Below are 16,664 nucleotides of genomic sequence, written 5' to 3'. Positions count from 1 at the left end.
CTATGCACTACTTAGTTAATCCTGCATATCATGAACCTAAGACAAAGATCTCTTAAATTCCCACTCCCTTCTCAAGCACACCAAAGCCTATCATCCACCAAAATCCATCCCATAAGTAGAACACCCCTTAATTTAGTCCAAATTAGCCTAACACCTGTCGCTGTGATGTCATTTGGCTCAGACAATCACAACCTTAGGGCATGATGCATAATCCAGCAATTTTCCGCAACGTCAGCAAACATCTCCTTCATCAGCCTTGCAACGCTGAAACGTAACACTGCGACCAGGAAAAACAAACAAAAAAAAAACAGTGAGAACAAAACACAAAATCACAATGATGCTGCTACTGCTTTCTAGTTGCTTTCTATCGAGCAGAATTGAAAGCTGCAAATCATGGAAAGCATCACGGCTCATCACAGCCTTGCAGAGCAGATTGGCTGAGGCCAACTAACTAATTGTCTGGTGTCTTCCAGCGCTGTCATGGATAAGTAGCAGACCCTGATATGCAATTAGCTAAATGGGTCCACTGGATCTAGGCTGGGGGGGGATGCAATGGAGAGGGGGGTGTGGTAGGGAACTCACTACCCTCTCATTGGGAGCCACCTGTACTCCTCACATGGAGCTTACTGGGCTCTAGAAAGATTAGACCTGCACAGGGATCAACACGGGAGAGGGACTGAACCATGCAACACTGCTAATTGGCACAAACTCACGATATGAGCGCATACCAGTGTGAAGTATTTCAATGCAAATGCCAAAATTTCACGAATGCCACAGACAGAGGAAGAGAGAAGTTAATGACATCAATACCCAGCAGCGCACTGCTCCCAAGCGGCTCAATCTTTCTAAACGCAAATCATGTGCTCTAGCTGCGTTTGTGTTCAGTCCAAGTTCCTGAGCGAGGCACGATGTCAGGGGACTGAGTTTTAAAGCAAATGAGTCAAGAACCAGGAGACTAGTCATACGCTGACCAGGTAAGCAATGATATAAGCACTTATAAATGCTGTAGTTCTGCATTAAGAAGCAGCCTGCGGAGCTCAAAGCACCACAAAAAACTATATTATTCAACAAGCAATGCCAGTGAATGAATCAGCAACCATCAATTTCAGCTAAATTACTTAGTACAAATAATATTGATTATCATGCACAATAAAAAAAATAATTCAAATAATATCAGATTCAGACAGTGCAACAAGGTGCACGCCCCCTATATGAACAAAGAGAACATTTCCCGACACAAATAGATACCTAAATAAATATGGGAGCCTTATCTTCTTTCAGGTCTTTCCATCATTTCTTTTTTGGAAGAGTTGAGGACATCTGGAGAACAGCTGTTGCTGTGTATCAGATGCAAGCACACACGTACACACACACACACCCACACACACAGAGTTTTTATACAGCCTCCCCGACAAAGGTTAGGAGGTCAGGAGCCCGATGTCCAGACACCCCATTTAATCTGGTCTCAGCACAGACAATCTTTGGAAATCAAACACCACACGGCCACACACACACACACACACACACACACACACACACACACACACACACACACACACAAAAATAGGTATGGATGTACACAAAAACAGACACGCACACATACACACGACAGAGCCCTTCTCATCCCTCTTCTATACAAGGCAAGCATGCAATCCTCTCTTGGGAGGGCCACGGATTCTCAATGATTAGCCCTGTCGTTCCAGAGGGTGGGGGGGTGAGGCTTTTTTTTCCCCATTTTTTGTTTCGGGGGGGGGGCTTGGCTGCTAATTGAATTACACAGACCCCCGTCCCTCTTCAAGCCAACTCCCAGTTCCATGAATGGAATCAAACCCCTCCAGGGAAGTGGGGGTGGGAGCACAGCAGCGAATAAGTGTTTACATTTGTGATTTACATGAGGTTTACACTTGTGGGGTTTTTTTTTTTTGAAGCATGCGAGAGGCCCCGTGTGTGACAGTGTATGTAAGCGTGTGCGTCCAGTTTCTCTTTGGCTGAACACTGTAAAAACAAAATCGACTGAAGTAAAACAGTTTAAACAGACGAAGCTATGGCCATTATCGCTGCCACAGTCCAGCTTTTCTTTAAGAAGGTTGGCATTTTCTTTTTGGACCTTGTCATTTATCCTTCCTATGTGTGTAGCATGTACTTACTTACATTTTTTGTAGATTTGTACATATGCAAATGTTGTATATATATTTGCTTATACCATTGTATTTGATTTATTTTATCCTTCTTACACCTTTACTTCTCTCTGTTTTTATGCAGTTTCCCTTGTGGATCAATAAAGTCATTCAAAGTCATCCCACTGAAAGTTTTAATTTAATAATAACAAACAGACCACAAATCCATGAGAGCGCAAACACAAAACAAAACTGCATAATAAGGCAGTATATGAGCCGCTCTCTGTAGCTTTAAAATACTAAAGTTTCATCTTGGGGCGGCCGACTAGTGGGCTGCTTATTGCGGCCAGCGTGCTTTTAACATGAATCTTTTACCCGTTGTGAGTTATTACCCATTTCCTCTCAGTTACTCATTAACCAGCTTCCATTACCACCAACCACCATTCCTTTCACCCAGGAGGGCATGTCACGTAAGCAGGATCCTTCCTCTTTCATCGTCACACGAGCTGAACAGCTCATCCTCCATGGGAAGCCTTTACTGAACACCAATGGATTCAATTGTTTTAAAGGAATATATAAATATCACTTCCTCTCATCTCACTGGTCGTTCCATTTCTCTCAGTCTACACTGAAACAGGTTTCCAGGGAAGCTCACGGTGTTTGACAGGTGAAAGTGTTTGGCTCTCATCCAGCGTTTCAAACGGGCTCGCGCTTGTGGTGGAGGTATCAGCTGCCAAGCAGTTGTGGCATAGCGGAGCGGCTTGAATCGAATCCCATTTTCGCACTCCATGAACGGAGCGTGATTGATACTGTGCTCTGGTTACAGCCTCCTTTTCACTTTGCGCCGAGCTGAGATCTGAATGTGGGAAAAAAAAAATTCAAACGATATTGAAACTAACTGATGACTTCAGTATTTCAGCTGCCGCCCTAAAGCGCCGGCAGCTCCTCTGATTAGAGTGAGCGCATCGCACTCCATGATATTCTAGTTGGTACACACAGCAAGCCACAGCCATCATTTACAAAACAGCTATGTGTCAGTCTGGCAGCCCTGTACATTATAGAGCAGACCGACCCTGTACGCAAGCTGCCGACCTAATCTTCTTTTGCATCTCAGCCACCCAGACATGGGAGTCCTATAATCTGCTCACTGGGTGGACAGCTGCAAGTGGACACTTAGCGGTCTGCTACAGCAGCTCCGGCCACTTTGGCCTTCAAAAGACAATACAGTCAGGAGCAATGTGGATTGACACATACTTTAATTAGTATAAGCACAGTTCTGCCTCTGCTTATCTTTTCCATTAGTTGCTTTTACAGTGGAGGTTTTCTAAATGGACGAGTGCCTTTCTAGGTGTGACACTTTTCTAAAGGCCTCCTTTTTCCTTAAAAAAAAAAAAAAAAGTCTGCTGCAATTCCAGGGGCAAATTGATGTGATAACAATTTCAGGCAGGTAAAGGCCCCCCTCCCACCCACCCAACAGGCAGGAAAACCAATTAAAAAGCAGGCTGGTAGCTGTTCAGAGCCCCAGGGACACTAAAGGAGAAGAAAAACATGACATGGGAGGTAAACCGCCTTAGAGGCTGCGACTGCCTATTGTGGGTGAAACAATCCAGCGTCTCCATGCCCTGTTTTTCCAAGCTGCCTGCAAAGTGAAAGCCTGGCCCCTTGCTTGTCAGTCCTATTGTTAGGGGCAGGCAGGAGCCGCTCCCAATTCACCTCACACACATTAAATACTCCACATTGTTTGGGGAGTCGGGTGGCGGCAGAAGGCACACAAGACAATGAGTGTGCACACACTTTTAAGATCACATCCTATACAAACAGAGAGCTTAGAATATGCCACGGCTGCAGCCAATTTCAATAGCCAGCGACTCTTGATGTTGTTCCAATTAAACCAAAAATGAAACCAACGACTGTTCATGTTCCTCTGCACCAAGCCACTATGAATCTATGAATTCATACATATCCTGTTCAGCTAGAGCACAAAAGCTGTCACTCTAGTTAAAATTGGACTAGTCATCTTTTTTCTTTTTTAAACCAACTAAAAATTGGCCATTTAAAAATAGTCTTTACATAAGGTCAAAACAGAGTGTTTCACCAATGATAATAATAACGACTGATCCCCATTGCTCACCACATCAAGCCCATCCCACCAATTTGATTGACCCAGCACATCTTTGCTGGGGCATCGTGAGTCCTCAGACCAACTTTGGCCTACAAATATTTTTGTGGACGGGAGAAGTTTGGACCAGTTTCCAGGCTACTTTATCATAATAACCCTATTCTTGGACATATGACGCTCCTCCAAGCCAAGTCCCAGTAATACTAAACTCCAGCTAATTTAAGGTCCAGTTTCCCCACTTTAAGTCATCACAAATCATGCTTGAGGTGTCCATTTTTTTTTTTAGACACCCAGACAAACGCAATGAAAAGAATTCACACCGCCGCGCAGCTAGTGTGAATACCTGGTCCATCTATACACCACACTTAATTTTCTTACCAGATGCTTGCGGTGATTTACAGCCGCGCAAGCCCAACCTGTGTCATTCCACTCCCGTGGCCGGGTTGTAGCCGGTGGTGTTGACATGCTTGCTAGCCACGGGGCTGAGGAGAGAACGGGCGGGGCGGTGAAATAGAGATAAGGGTGAGGGGAATTAGGAGAAGTGTAGACTTGGGTGGCAGAAAAAGAAAAGGTGAGATAAACAGGGAAAGCAAGTGAGCCGAGGAGTGTGTGTGTGTATGGGGGGGGGGTCTGCTACTGTTTCCTGCTAGGTCAGCAGACTGTGGCTGATACCGGGACGGCTAATCTTTCAGTGGAATACCACTATGGCACCGAAGGCAAAGATAGGAGAGAAGGAGGTGACCGGGACTATGAATTCAATGCATTCTGGGAAAATTAAAGGGGATATGATGACATCGGTCACAAGGTAGTTTTTAAAAGGGAGGACTCACGCCACCCAGACGCTAAATTAATGACCTCCTTAAGCTAGTGCCATGCTAGAATTACATGTACGAGGAAATATTTCAGCATTTTTTTTATTTATTTTTTGGTCCTTCTCAACCCGTTTTTGTGTGTGTGCCTGTGTCAGGCTGCATCCTGCTGGGTATGGCTGCTGCCACCAAGGAGTGCCATTGCTCTGGGTTGGTGAGGGCCTGGTCTGAGTGGTATATGTCTAAGTAACATCCAGGCCCAAAGAGATGGTCCATGTTATTTACTTCTCCTGTCAGCGGTTTTAATGTTGTGACTGTTTGGTGTATTCCTTTTATAGTTCAATGTATATCCCAGTGTTAACACTATATCACGAATGCTGCATGCCAATCCCCTCCCATAAAAACAGATATACGAGTGTGTGTGCATGTGTGTGTGTGCTTCTGGTAAACACAGCCTGTCTTAATAAAGCCCTGCAGTGTGAAGTGAAGCTGTGGAATGCATTTCAGTCCAGAGCACAGAGGGATGCCAGGAGTATTCACCTGCTCCCACAGCTGCACGAAGGGAAGGTGTTAACTGGCAACGCACTTAACAAAACTTCAATCAGGGTACAAGCTGCACTTGACATCAATGAAAACTGATCAAAAACAAAAATCCAATTTTCCATCTGCCACTGGCAACTGGCATTTAAATACAGCTTTCCTGTATTGCCTGTTGCCAGTTCAAAATCCAAACTGAGACTTTGCATGAATACACCCTTGAGAGCAGCCAGCAACAAATTTTCCACCTGGTGTTTGCCTACCAGCCTCTGAAACACAAATAATCTCGCAGCTCATTGAGAAAGTGCCTACTTTTAACAGTGAGTAAGAGTGAAGTCAGTCCTCAAACGGAAACACATCATTCAATCATGTCATCAAAGGGTTGAAAGGGTGGGTGGGGATGCCCCCACAAGTAATTTCCCTAGGGCTATGCTCTGCACTGGGGAGATAAGTAACCCAGCTGAGGACAAGGCTGGTATTCTACCCCGACTCCAAGAGACAAAATGCCTGAGTCCATCTAAATAGAGGAATCTGACAATGAGGCATTTGTCTCTTTGCCAGCTGGAGAACAAGTTCCCCAAAGGCATGTCGATATGAAACACTGCGCACACCAACTTTAAGCTCAGAAGATTACTACAAACAATCTTATTTGAAACGGGCAAGGCAGAAAATACTGACACTGGATTTTCTCAATTAATTTCAAACTAGGAGAGGAAGCTGTAATGCCACTGTTGGCAAACAGCCTCAGAAATTACGCATGCTGCACTTACAAAGCATCAAATCCTGTGCTTTTCATTAATCCTGCACAAATAAAACCACCAACAAGTTGAATGAACAGTCTAATTCAGAAGCAAACTACGCAGCTAAATCAACAACCAAATCTTGAGCGCAACAATTTATGAACCATCTCCTCATGTCGCTTCCACCTCCCAAATGACAAACTTATATCAAAGCTTTGCTGATGACATGATATAATCTCATTTAGTGCCATTTCATAATAGTTTTTCCTTGGTCACCTTATCTCCAGAGACACAGGGGTGTCCACCACACAGGTAGGATCTTGAACAGCCCAACAGTCATCTGACAGCCTGCAACAACCAACCTCTGAGTATGCACATCTGAAGTGGATGGAGTGGGCGTAACGTGCCGTTAGTTCAATTTCTTATTCATGAGAAGTAGAAGGAAAAACAAGAAAATCAAAAACTGTAAAATATCTATTTGATTAGTCTTGTCTGCAGAGTTCACTGGAAATAAAGAAGAGAGCAGCCTTCTGCAGGTGAAGGACGCCTCTCCCACTTCCCACATCTCTACCAACAGTGACAACACGGATAAGGCCTCGAGAGCCGGCTAATGTAACTGCTGTGTCTTTGCGGCTGGTTGCATTAGCGCGCACTGCCCATAACCCAGCGCACAACTAAAAGGCTATTTTCAGCCACTTGATTAACACTGGGCTTTCCACATGTAATGTAAGCCAGCTGCCACAATCACATCACCGCCTTAAAAAAAAAAGAGAGAGAGAGAGAGAGAGCAATGTTTACAGCTCCACATAGCAGAGTACACTCTGTTTGAGTGGTGTTTCGTCTTCTTCTTTCTGTCCCCATTTTCTACTCCGAGAGGCCTGGCAGCAATCCCATGTACTCTCCCTTAACTAATAAACAAAGAATGGTTTCCCTTATATAGCTCTATTCGAACTCTATGATGTCCGCAAGCAACGCCAGAGGCTTTCAGGGAGGTGGGGAGAGCGAGCAAGTCGGTTCCAGCTAGAAAGGTTTCGGACAGGGGCAAGGAGCACTGACAGTGATTGTGTAACGGTCATACATTAACGGCCACTTAAAGGGCTATTTCTGGTGCCATCCATCTGAAGAATTTTGCAGCGTCAGGTTGGATAAGTTTGAGAGGGCTGCAAAGCGAGACACATCCAAACACATAAAAGGCGAAGGCTTGCTCACCAGTCAGGAAAACTAAACGGATGTAAATTCTCTTGCCGAAAGCTGGCGACAGAAAGTTGTTATAATTTCCGATCAGTATCACAGGCGTTATCGGAGAGAGGAGGTTCTTCCCGTCACTTCAAATTGCGCGTTAGAACACTTTCGCCTGTTTGTGGTCCAATGTCACTATGCGCAACGGTGCCACATTTGTCAACAAGCACTTTGCACCCTGGTCTCTTTGTATGACAAAATAGGGAGCTCATTTTTAAGCACCGCGAAATGAGAAACAAGAATAACACGCAGGCACAAAATGGAAATACATGCAAAGAAAAACCTGGTCTGTTTGTGTTTAAAGCAAATACAGACTGCCGGCTCAACGTCCTTCCCAGAGAACAATGCACCTGATACTTGAAATTTTCATCTAATCAATTATCCTGACCTGTCCAGCAAATTCTGGCACACATTTTTTCGCACATGAACATCAGTTAAGTAACAATATCTTCTGTGTGTCTGGAGGAAATGTTGCTGAGAGAGTCTGAGAAAGTAACCCAAATTATGTCATCGGGCTTACCTCATCTTTTGCTTGGATACTTTAATGGGAGCCAGCAGACCAGTGGCTTGGCGTTTGGCATTTAACAAGCAACAGAAAGCAGTGAGAAGCATTATGGGTATTTGTCATATTGACTTTGATTGCACTGCTAGCCAACACCTACAGTCAAAGAGTCCAGGGATCTGTTCAAACCTGGTACTAACACGCAACCTGAGTGCCGACAGTTTTGCTCTTTGTGTATAAATATGCACTTGAAAAGGATTATTCCTCCAACGGATCGCCATTTACCCGTTCCCAAAGCACGAACAGTGCGGGGGGAACAGTGCAGCAACATGGGGGTATGATACAAATTGTGGGATACGATGAGCATCAACATCTCTCACTCACCAATGTATTTATTTGTCTCCATTCTGACGTTAGTTATTTTAGAGAGTCACGCAAAGAAATTTAGCCCTGGAAGCTGTCCATATGCAGAGTCACTGCTGTGGTGTTTGAAGGAACGAAAAGAAGATTTTCCCAATAACTGAGGCAAACAAAGTCGTGGTCATTATTGAGCAAATGCCTAACTTAACTCGACGTGGTTACTTTACAACATCCCACAAAAATGCATCGTTATTTATGTGATATAAATGAAACTAGGTGGAACTTAATAAAGCAACACACGGAGCAGTGGCCATGTCCACTTTTATCACCAGATAAAACACTGGTCGTAGGCATTTGACAATCGACGGACATGCCATCGTACCCTCCCTGTTTATCCTACATGTCCCAGTGTGTACTGGGGCTACTGTCTCGGACGTGTTGCCATTTATTTTGGCCAGTTTCCATCTTTTAACACGGTGCTGATCTTGTGACACCTATTTTGACAAGCGCAGTGCCGAGGCAATGACAGGACGGACATGAGATATCTTTGGGCAAATGCCATTAAAATCCCCAAAATGTCCCTATCACTAATGTGTCATGTGTATGAGAACATGTAGACAGTGTATTTTCAGCCACTATACCAAAGCATGAACAATAAACTAAATTCTATTTTTTGTTGTTTACTTGTGGTCGCCCTAACCCAACATAGAACAGGTGGAGTGTCTGGCCAGCAGAGATACGGGGTCACAGTGACAAACAAGGAAACCAGCCTAGTCTGAATGCCCTGAAAGTAACTCTTCACAACTAGATGATGTAAGTGCTATTCTTGGTTCGCTCATCACCTCCACATGTCCAGTGTGTTTTCTCCTTTCTATTCCGCAACACTGGGACCATTTCTAGTGCCCCTGCCTAGCGGGGTGGCCTTATACAGACAAGCCCCCCCACCCCCCACCCCTTGCAAGTTAGCCACACAACATTTGTAGCAAGAATTTGTCCTTATGGGAAAACCAAGAATAGCTGGCGCAGGCTGCAGGAGGGCCGAGGAGGAGCAGAGGGGTGGGATAGATTTCCAGCGCTCCCAGAATGTTCACTCGCCCTGTTCGACAAAGCCGCTCCACGGTCACTTCCTGGGGAATTCCGACGCGGGATTATGTTCACAAACCACGGCGTCACGGGGACGGAAATAATTTGATGAGTGAAACGAATGTTGAAATTCGTCAACAAACAACTAACATGTTGAGTAATGAGAACGCCATTTGTTCATGACTTGGGGAATAGATACGGTTACAACCACCTGCTGGGGGGAGCCTTCAAAAGCAGCAGAGGAAGCTTAGATGTCCTCCTCTTCAAAATAGAAGGGTGGCGTAAGGCTTTCATTTGCCATCAAATCTGGATGTGCTCATCCCCTGTTTTTACTCCCTGGCTGCAAATTTAGTTGGCGCCGCTCACGCTGAAATATCCCAATTCACCTGTAGCACAGCGTCAGTTATCCACAGGCAGACACGCCGGGGATAAAAGCAGGAATAAAATGCTCACTGTAGTGGAGAGATAACTGCATAGTTCATTTACCAGCTGCAGACTCTCTGACTCTGTAGATACAAACCAGCAATCTCTATGAAGCAGGTAATCTCCTGCAACCTTTATGCCGCCACACTTTCTGTTTACTCTGGCCAGAACAAACAAACCTGATGCAGAGAGAAGAAGAGGCCGAATGAAATTTACTGCCCAGAGCAATTTAGGATTTAATAAGGTAGCCAAGAAAAATGTGAAAATTACAGGCTGTTACAAGGCAACACGTGGTTTCCTATAAAACAGCCAATCGACACGGTGTACGCGGTGCGGAGTGCTTATGTACTAGCAGCAGCAGACACCTGATTAGGTTACATTTCTGCCCTGGTGACTAAGAGGCATGAGCCTCGAGGTGGCAACCATGGCAGCAGGGAGTTCTGCCAGAGATGCAGTCCAGTAATAGCTGAAGAGCTCAGCTGCAACCTGAAACACATTTCAGAGCAGATACTCTTTCAGCCAAAGGCTGAGATGACGCTTCGCTTTGACCAAATCCCCTGAAGTCATGAGCTGAGGTTTGCGAACCTGGATGTGGCCCAAACACCACTAATCCATCCTAAAGCTGTTTGCATAGTTTAATAGCTACACATCTCGTGGCTGATTTGAACGTTTAATTGTGTTGATAAAAAGTTCAAATGAAACTAAGCAAAGCTGGATTTTATAGCGTCCCGCAGACGACGAAAGTCTTCATCATCACATGTAAACCGCACGCAAATCTGTAACAACAGTGGGGGGGGCACACTAAGAGCACTTCTAAAATCATAAGCACATAATTAGCCAAAAATTTGCAAAAAAAAATAAAAAATTGAATTGATCCCCTGACGAGCATTACCCGAGGCTAATAAAGAAGACTCTAAAACTCTGAAATAGCTGGTATTCATTTCTGTGCTAAACTGAAACAGGAGGACGCCACCTCATTTCACCACAGGGATCTTTTAGCTTCATCTCATATTCAGCCTGGTATTATTAAAGCTGAGGACATGATCTTCACATGCGAGCGCGACCGTGTTCCAGCTAAAGGCTCAGATTGAAAGGGTAGGCCATCCTTGGCAACAGCCGTAGTAAATAATGATTTAAAGCGCGGTCTGAAGGCATTCTGACACAGATAGATAACCACTGCACCGAGGATGGAAGCTGTGTCCTTTCAGGTGTGGAACAGCTGATGTTTGGCCGGACAGTAAATTCCCAACTTCTGTGTCACTAAATAACAGGCTTTCAAAAGCCTGTATGAGCTCAACATATGTCTCAGCCCCTCATTGTTTCTGATAGCTCACATACATTATCAAGCATTATACGATATGAACAAGCTACACAAACACATCAGACAAGGTATGTGGGTCTGTGGCCATGAATGCTGTTCTAACTTCGTCACATTCAACAACGCAACAGCTCAAATGAACATCGGAGCTCTGTTCAAATCCCTGTTTAAGTAGTACGCAGGCTGTGTTTCCATCCCCCTGTCTCTATGACAACTATACTGGCTACTGCTGCTCCAACCTGCTCCACATGACCAAAAATTTCGGTATTTTTAAACCAGACGGGGGGTCCTCTGACTTACATCACTGCGCATAACCACATATGATGACCGCTGCAGGCCGCCGGTCGCTCCTCTTAAAAAGCACACTTCATGTCTAATTATAAACTAAAAAGCAACACGCTGAACACGTCCTATCCTTGAGTCACGCCGCCCGAGCATCTGAAAGCGATCAATTAGCAGAGGCCACCAGGGCAGAAATAGTCCATGTTACCAGCAGACAACCACTGCACTGGCTTCTATTTGTGATGCAATGTACACGGGATGGTGGACTTGAGTGGGAGGCAGGCAGGCAAACGAGAACTAAGTGGGAGGTGGGAAAAACAGAAAGTAGCTGGGACGTGCCAAGAAGGGAGCCTCTGATACATCCATCAAGCTTTTACCAGCATCCAAAAAAACATACACTTAAAAATCTTATCACTTAGTCATCTTTTGTTTCTTGCTCAGCTGCCATCTTTTAAAATAAAGATGTCTCTCATTTCTGATGCTACTACTGCATCTGGTGTGGAGGATTCTTTTTTTTTTTTTGCCCCCACAGTTGACATTATAAAAAAAAGTTCTGGCTTAAAACTCTTACTCTTAAATGTTTTATGAGGCGGTCGCTTGCTTCTAATGCGAATCATCGGGTTAAGAGATTCAGAACCTCCTCTTTCTCGTGCTGTACACCAGCAGGAGCCAGGTACAGGGGCCCCTCTTTCTCACAGGAAGTCCTGCTTGGAATCTTGAGATTTGACTCTTGTGTTTAAGGTTACGCATGCCTTCCTTGGTCACAACGAAGTGTGAAATTCTGCGATATTGTTAACTTGAACTAGGCCAGACATTCCTCCGCCTCCATTCAGGCTCTCTCCCCTCCTCTGAGCACACCAACACGCCATTTACCAAGATGTGAGCTGGCTAGCAGCTTGCAGGGCACTTAGCTACAGTGTATAAACTTCAGATATGGAGCGTGCTCATTCCCAGACGATCTGACCACACCTGTGATTAATGCAGCAGCAGCAGCATGCGCGGTTTAAATCAACAACAAACACACCTCATTTCTGCCTGGTCACAAATACAGCCAGAGATCAACTGGTGTCTCTGGAGCCTGTGAATCCAGGGCTGAAGTGGGAGACTGCGCATGATCCGTCACGTGGAATGGCATTTAATGAATATTAATAGCTGAAAAGGCTATTGCGGCAAAAGTAGCGTTCATAAAAAGCATCAAAAAGCACACGAGATATTGTGAAAATCTCAAGAATGAGGCACGTTTGGCTAAATGGAATCCACGTTTTACAATGAGATCATTTTTCTCACTCTATCACTACATCTGAGGAATGTTCTGAGAGATCTCATCCGCGAGTGTTGCCGATTCAAGGCAGAAATCGCAGATACAGAAGGCTAGAGGGAGAGAAGAGTGCAGCTAAGGACGGAGAACAGAGGACGTAAAGAGGCCCACCCAAACGAAGGGACGTCATGCTTCCAAATATAAACGCCGCAAATCAGACCTCAATCTCTTTGCTAAATTCTCAAGATTAAAAACTTTCATTTCAACTCCAGATCACATCAAAACACCAAATGCAATCACGCCCGCTTGAGGTTATCACTCAGGCTCTTCTTTGACGCGAGAATCAATGCGCGGCGCACTGATCGTCGCATAACTGCACACTCACGCAGGGCCATTATCGCTCGAATAAACAAAACCACGCCAATTACTTTTGCCAGTTATGCGTGCCAAACACCGACGCTTATTCACCAACCTGGCAACCACTTCCAAACATTCAGGCCCTAAGATGCATAAAAAAACGGAGAATTGATTCCAGGTGACCAGCTGGGAGCTGTAGTGGGGAGCAAGGCAGAGAAGCAGAGGATTCTTCTCGAGGTTAGTGCAGCATTAAAAGCAGACAGATGAGGTTTATTTCAGGACAACTGTGGAACAAGTATCCACGGATACCGTTGGTGTGTTTGACAAATGGAATTTAACAAAGAAAAAACTTTTTTTTTTTTTTTTATAATCAGATACGGATATGCTAACTGTACCCCCATAAAACTGCGCGTTCTTTCTCCCAACGGAGCACAGCGGAGTTACATGGCTGAACACGGCCGCAAACTGTTTGCTCCCCTCCCATGACCCGCCGTATTACCATTGTGATTAAAGTGTCATTATGGGTTGCTCATTACTTCCTCTCTGCGGTCACTGGCGACAGCAGAGGTCTGTTTTCATGCAAGAACAAAGAGACGGATCAATAAATCAGCCATGTGCAGCCGCAGAGAAACCTCCATGAGACTGGCCTTGAAGCCAGGAGCACATGGCCATCGAAAGTTAGCCCCCCCCCGGGGAAACAGATAACACAAATGACTGGCACAATTAGTTAGCCAGTTGCTTCCTTGATTGTCAGCCACAAATGCTTCGGACTAAAGCTCTTGTTGAAACTATAACTGAAATATCAACGGAAGCTGCTTTCAGGTTGCTTCCCCCACTTTAACCCCACAGATTTCAGCACTAAATAACTGAACAGCTACACTGTATTTGTTGCTTGCTTTGAGAGCCACTAATAGCACGGTGCATGCATAAACACATTCTCCGAAAGGTCAGTGCAGTAGCTAATGTAATGAGAACGCCGCTGATTGCTGCCGTTATGTCAGGAAAAGCCAGGCACAGTTTGGCCAGTTTAATAAATGATCTGTGCCGCCGCTGGTGGCAGAGCTGCATACCAAACAGCATAGGCGGCAGCAGCAGAAGCAGCCGATTCACGACTCTGGAAAATGACATTTTCACAGGGATGTAACGGGAGCACGACTGATCAGCTCAGAAGAAACGAGGCCGGCCTCATTAGACGGGAGCTGCCATTTTGAAAGGACAGATTTTAACACAGGGCCACTCTGGGAGATGCGGTGACATTCTCTCTGCTGCTGCACACCTTTTTTTATTAAGTGTGGATTTTTTGGGGGTAACACATGAAATGTATTTGATAGCTAGCTGCCAAGCGTTCTCACCGGAAACTGCCAGGGGATCTGAAGTAGACTGATGTTGGACATACCTAGGGGATGTGTAACACGAGGGGCCTACGCACGTTCCTGAGGCATTACACACACACACACACACACACGAGCCTGCAGCCTCTCTAGGGTCATGTGTCTTTTTTTTCCTGACAAGCCAAGGTCTAGGCAGCTAGTGTGTGTGTGTGTGTATGTGTGTGTGTGTGTGTGTGTAGAAGAAGGACCTCATTGGGGGATTTACTTTTGCCCATTAAAATGCCAGAGGAAAAAACTCACTTGCACACCAAACATTGTAGCTTCCCTTCTGTCCCCTTCTCATATGACCTGTCACACACACACACACACACACACACACTCCACACACACACACACACTCCACACACACACACACAAGGCACCTGCTCACTCCAATTCATTCACTGGCTGCGCTGATAGATCCGCTCACTGCAATTCAAGCACCTATGGAGTGTATCGATCCGTGCGCGTAAACTTGGCGACCGTTCAAGGCTGGGAGCCCTGCCAAATGGGAGGACGCCTTTTTCCCCCCTTTCTCTTTCTTGTAAAGATATCACGAGATTTCCTGCAGGAACAATAACACGCGATCGGCGTGTAAAAGAAGGCAGAATATCAAGAGAGGCTTTCCATGAAGGGGTGTGGCAGCGGAGCCGACACAGGCGGCCATCCTCACCGTTAATCCACCGTAACACGCTGCAGTGGAGACATGCGTCCCTCTACACCTCACGTCTTTGCGCTCGTTATCGCACCGAGAGTGATATGGTAGGGGTGCAGGCAGGCAGGCAAGCAGGCAGAGCCGGAGAACGGCAACCACACCACACGCTGTGGGAGACACGCTGGATGAAGCTGGAAATAACGCCCACGCTTCCCCTACTGCAAGATGTAGGATGGTCAGCGGTACGGTGGGGCATAAGGAATAGCGTCGGGACGCTCCACGCAGCTTCTGCCGTGTACGTTTTAAGCAGAAACGGACACATACAATTACAAAGTTGGAGGCATTAGTAGCAGCTTGACTGACTGACATGGAAACATGGCGGAGGCTGGTTTTTCTCCGGCCAGTGCAGAGCGTAACTTAGCCCCACCGTGAACTCCCCCGTGCCTCTGCACGCCCACAACAAAGCTGCACCCTCCGTAGTCCACATGCTGGATCCTCAGGCAAAATAATAATAATAATAATCATCATAATAAACCGCACCAAACTCACCAAGAGACCCCCCCCCCCCCCCCGCTTCCTCCTGCAGCAGCTGCACCGGGGTCCGTGAAGTCGCACAAAACCGGTGCGATGCCACCGGAGAAGTCAGCGATTAAAAAAAAAAAAAAGAAAGAAAGAAAAACGCACACACACTCCACAAGTTTCGCCGCTTCAAGCGAGCATCACAGCATCTGAAACTTAACGCGGACCCATTCAAGATTTAATGCAGCGCAATCAGTCTCCCTCTCTCTCTCACACACACACACAAACACAAGAGGGATAGAGCGAGGCTCCCATCCAGGAGCAGCGGGCTGGGACGCACGTTGCGCTCACGCACACAGACACAGCGTGCAGGTCGGTTAGGAAGCTTTTTCGGAGAGAAGGTCAGACAGATCTCTCTGTCCCTCTCTCTTTGCGTCCGCCGCCGCCTCGCTGCGGGGGATACGGGCACCACGGTAAGCCGATTAACAACGCTGCAAACCTACCTTCGGATCCTCTACTGGGGCATTTCAAGTGACTCGGCCCCGAGAAGATGCACATTAGCCGAGAGTCGCGCTTCCCAGCACTGAAATATCCTGCACGTTGAGGGGAAATTTCCAAGTGGCCGGACAGTGTGTGAGCAGCAGCGGCACTGTGTGTATGAGTGTGTGTCTGTGTGTGCGTAAATGGAGAGGGGAGGGGAGGCGAGGGGGGGTAATCCTACGGTGGGGGCAAAAGAGGAAATGCGTCATTATTAGTGGCCCAAACGTTCTGTAGTCCATACCTTCCCATCTGTGTCCCAGGAGCCCATGGTATAGGGCACCAGGAGTGAACACGCACGTTAACTGATTTTGATAAAAGAATAACAAACGCAATGAAACACAACTCATGTGAAAAGCATGCAAACATCAGTTTCTGTGCATATATCTTGGAAATTCAAAAAAAGACTTTATTTGTTTTGATGTACTCAGTCTCAGCC

At 45.9% G+C, this 16,664-nt stretch overlaps 1 protein-coding gene across 4 annotated transcripts in view; it reads right to left on the bottom strand.

Annotated features, from left to right (window-relative positions):
* tln2a (talin 2a) overlaps nt 1-16,350 on the bottom strand; it is an 84,344-nt gene extending 67,994 nt beyond the window's left edge. For all 4 annotated transcript variants that reach the window (XM_047580235.1, XM_047580236.1, XM_047580237.1 and 1 more), the window contains exon 1: nt 16,192-16,350. The gene's annotated coding sequence lies outside the window, so the exon portion shown is untranslated. The remainder of the gene's footprint in view (nt 1-16,191) is intronic.
* Between the last annotated feature and the right edge of the window lie 314 nt (nt 16,351-16,664).

The sequence above is a fragment of the Mugil cephalus genome, chromosome 3, assembly GCF_022458985.1.
Source record: "Mugil cephalus isolate CIBA_MC_2020 chromosome 3, CIBA_Mcephalus_1.1, whole genome shotgun sequence".
Taxonomy (NCBI): domain Eukaryota; kingdom Metazoa; phylum Chordata; class Actinopteri; order Mugiliformes; family Mugilidae; genus Mugil; species Mugil cephalus.
The sequence above is the reverse complement of the archived record's forward strand: the minus strand, read 5'-3'. Positions and strand labels throughout refer to the sequence as shown.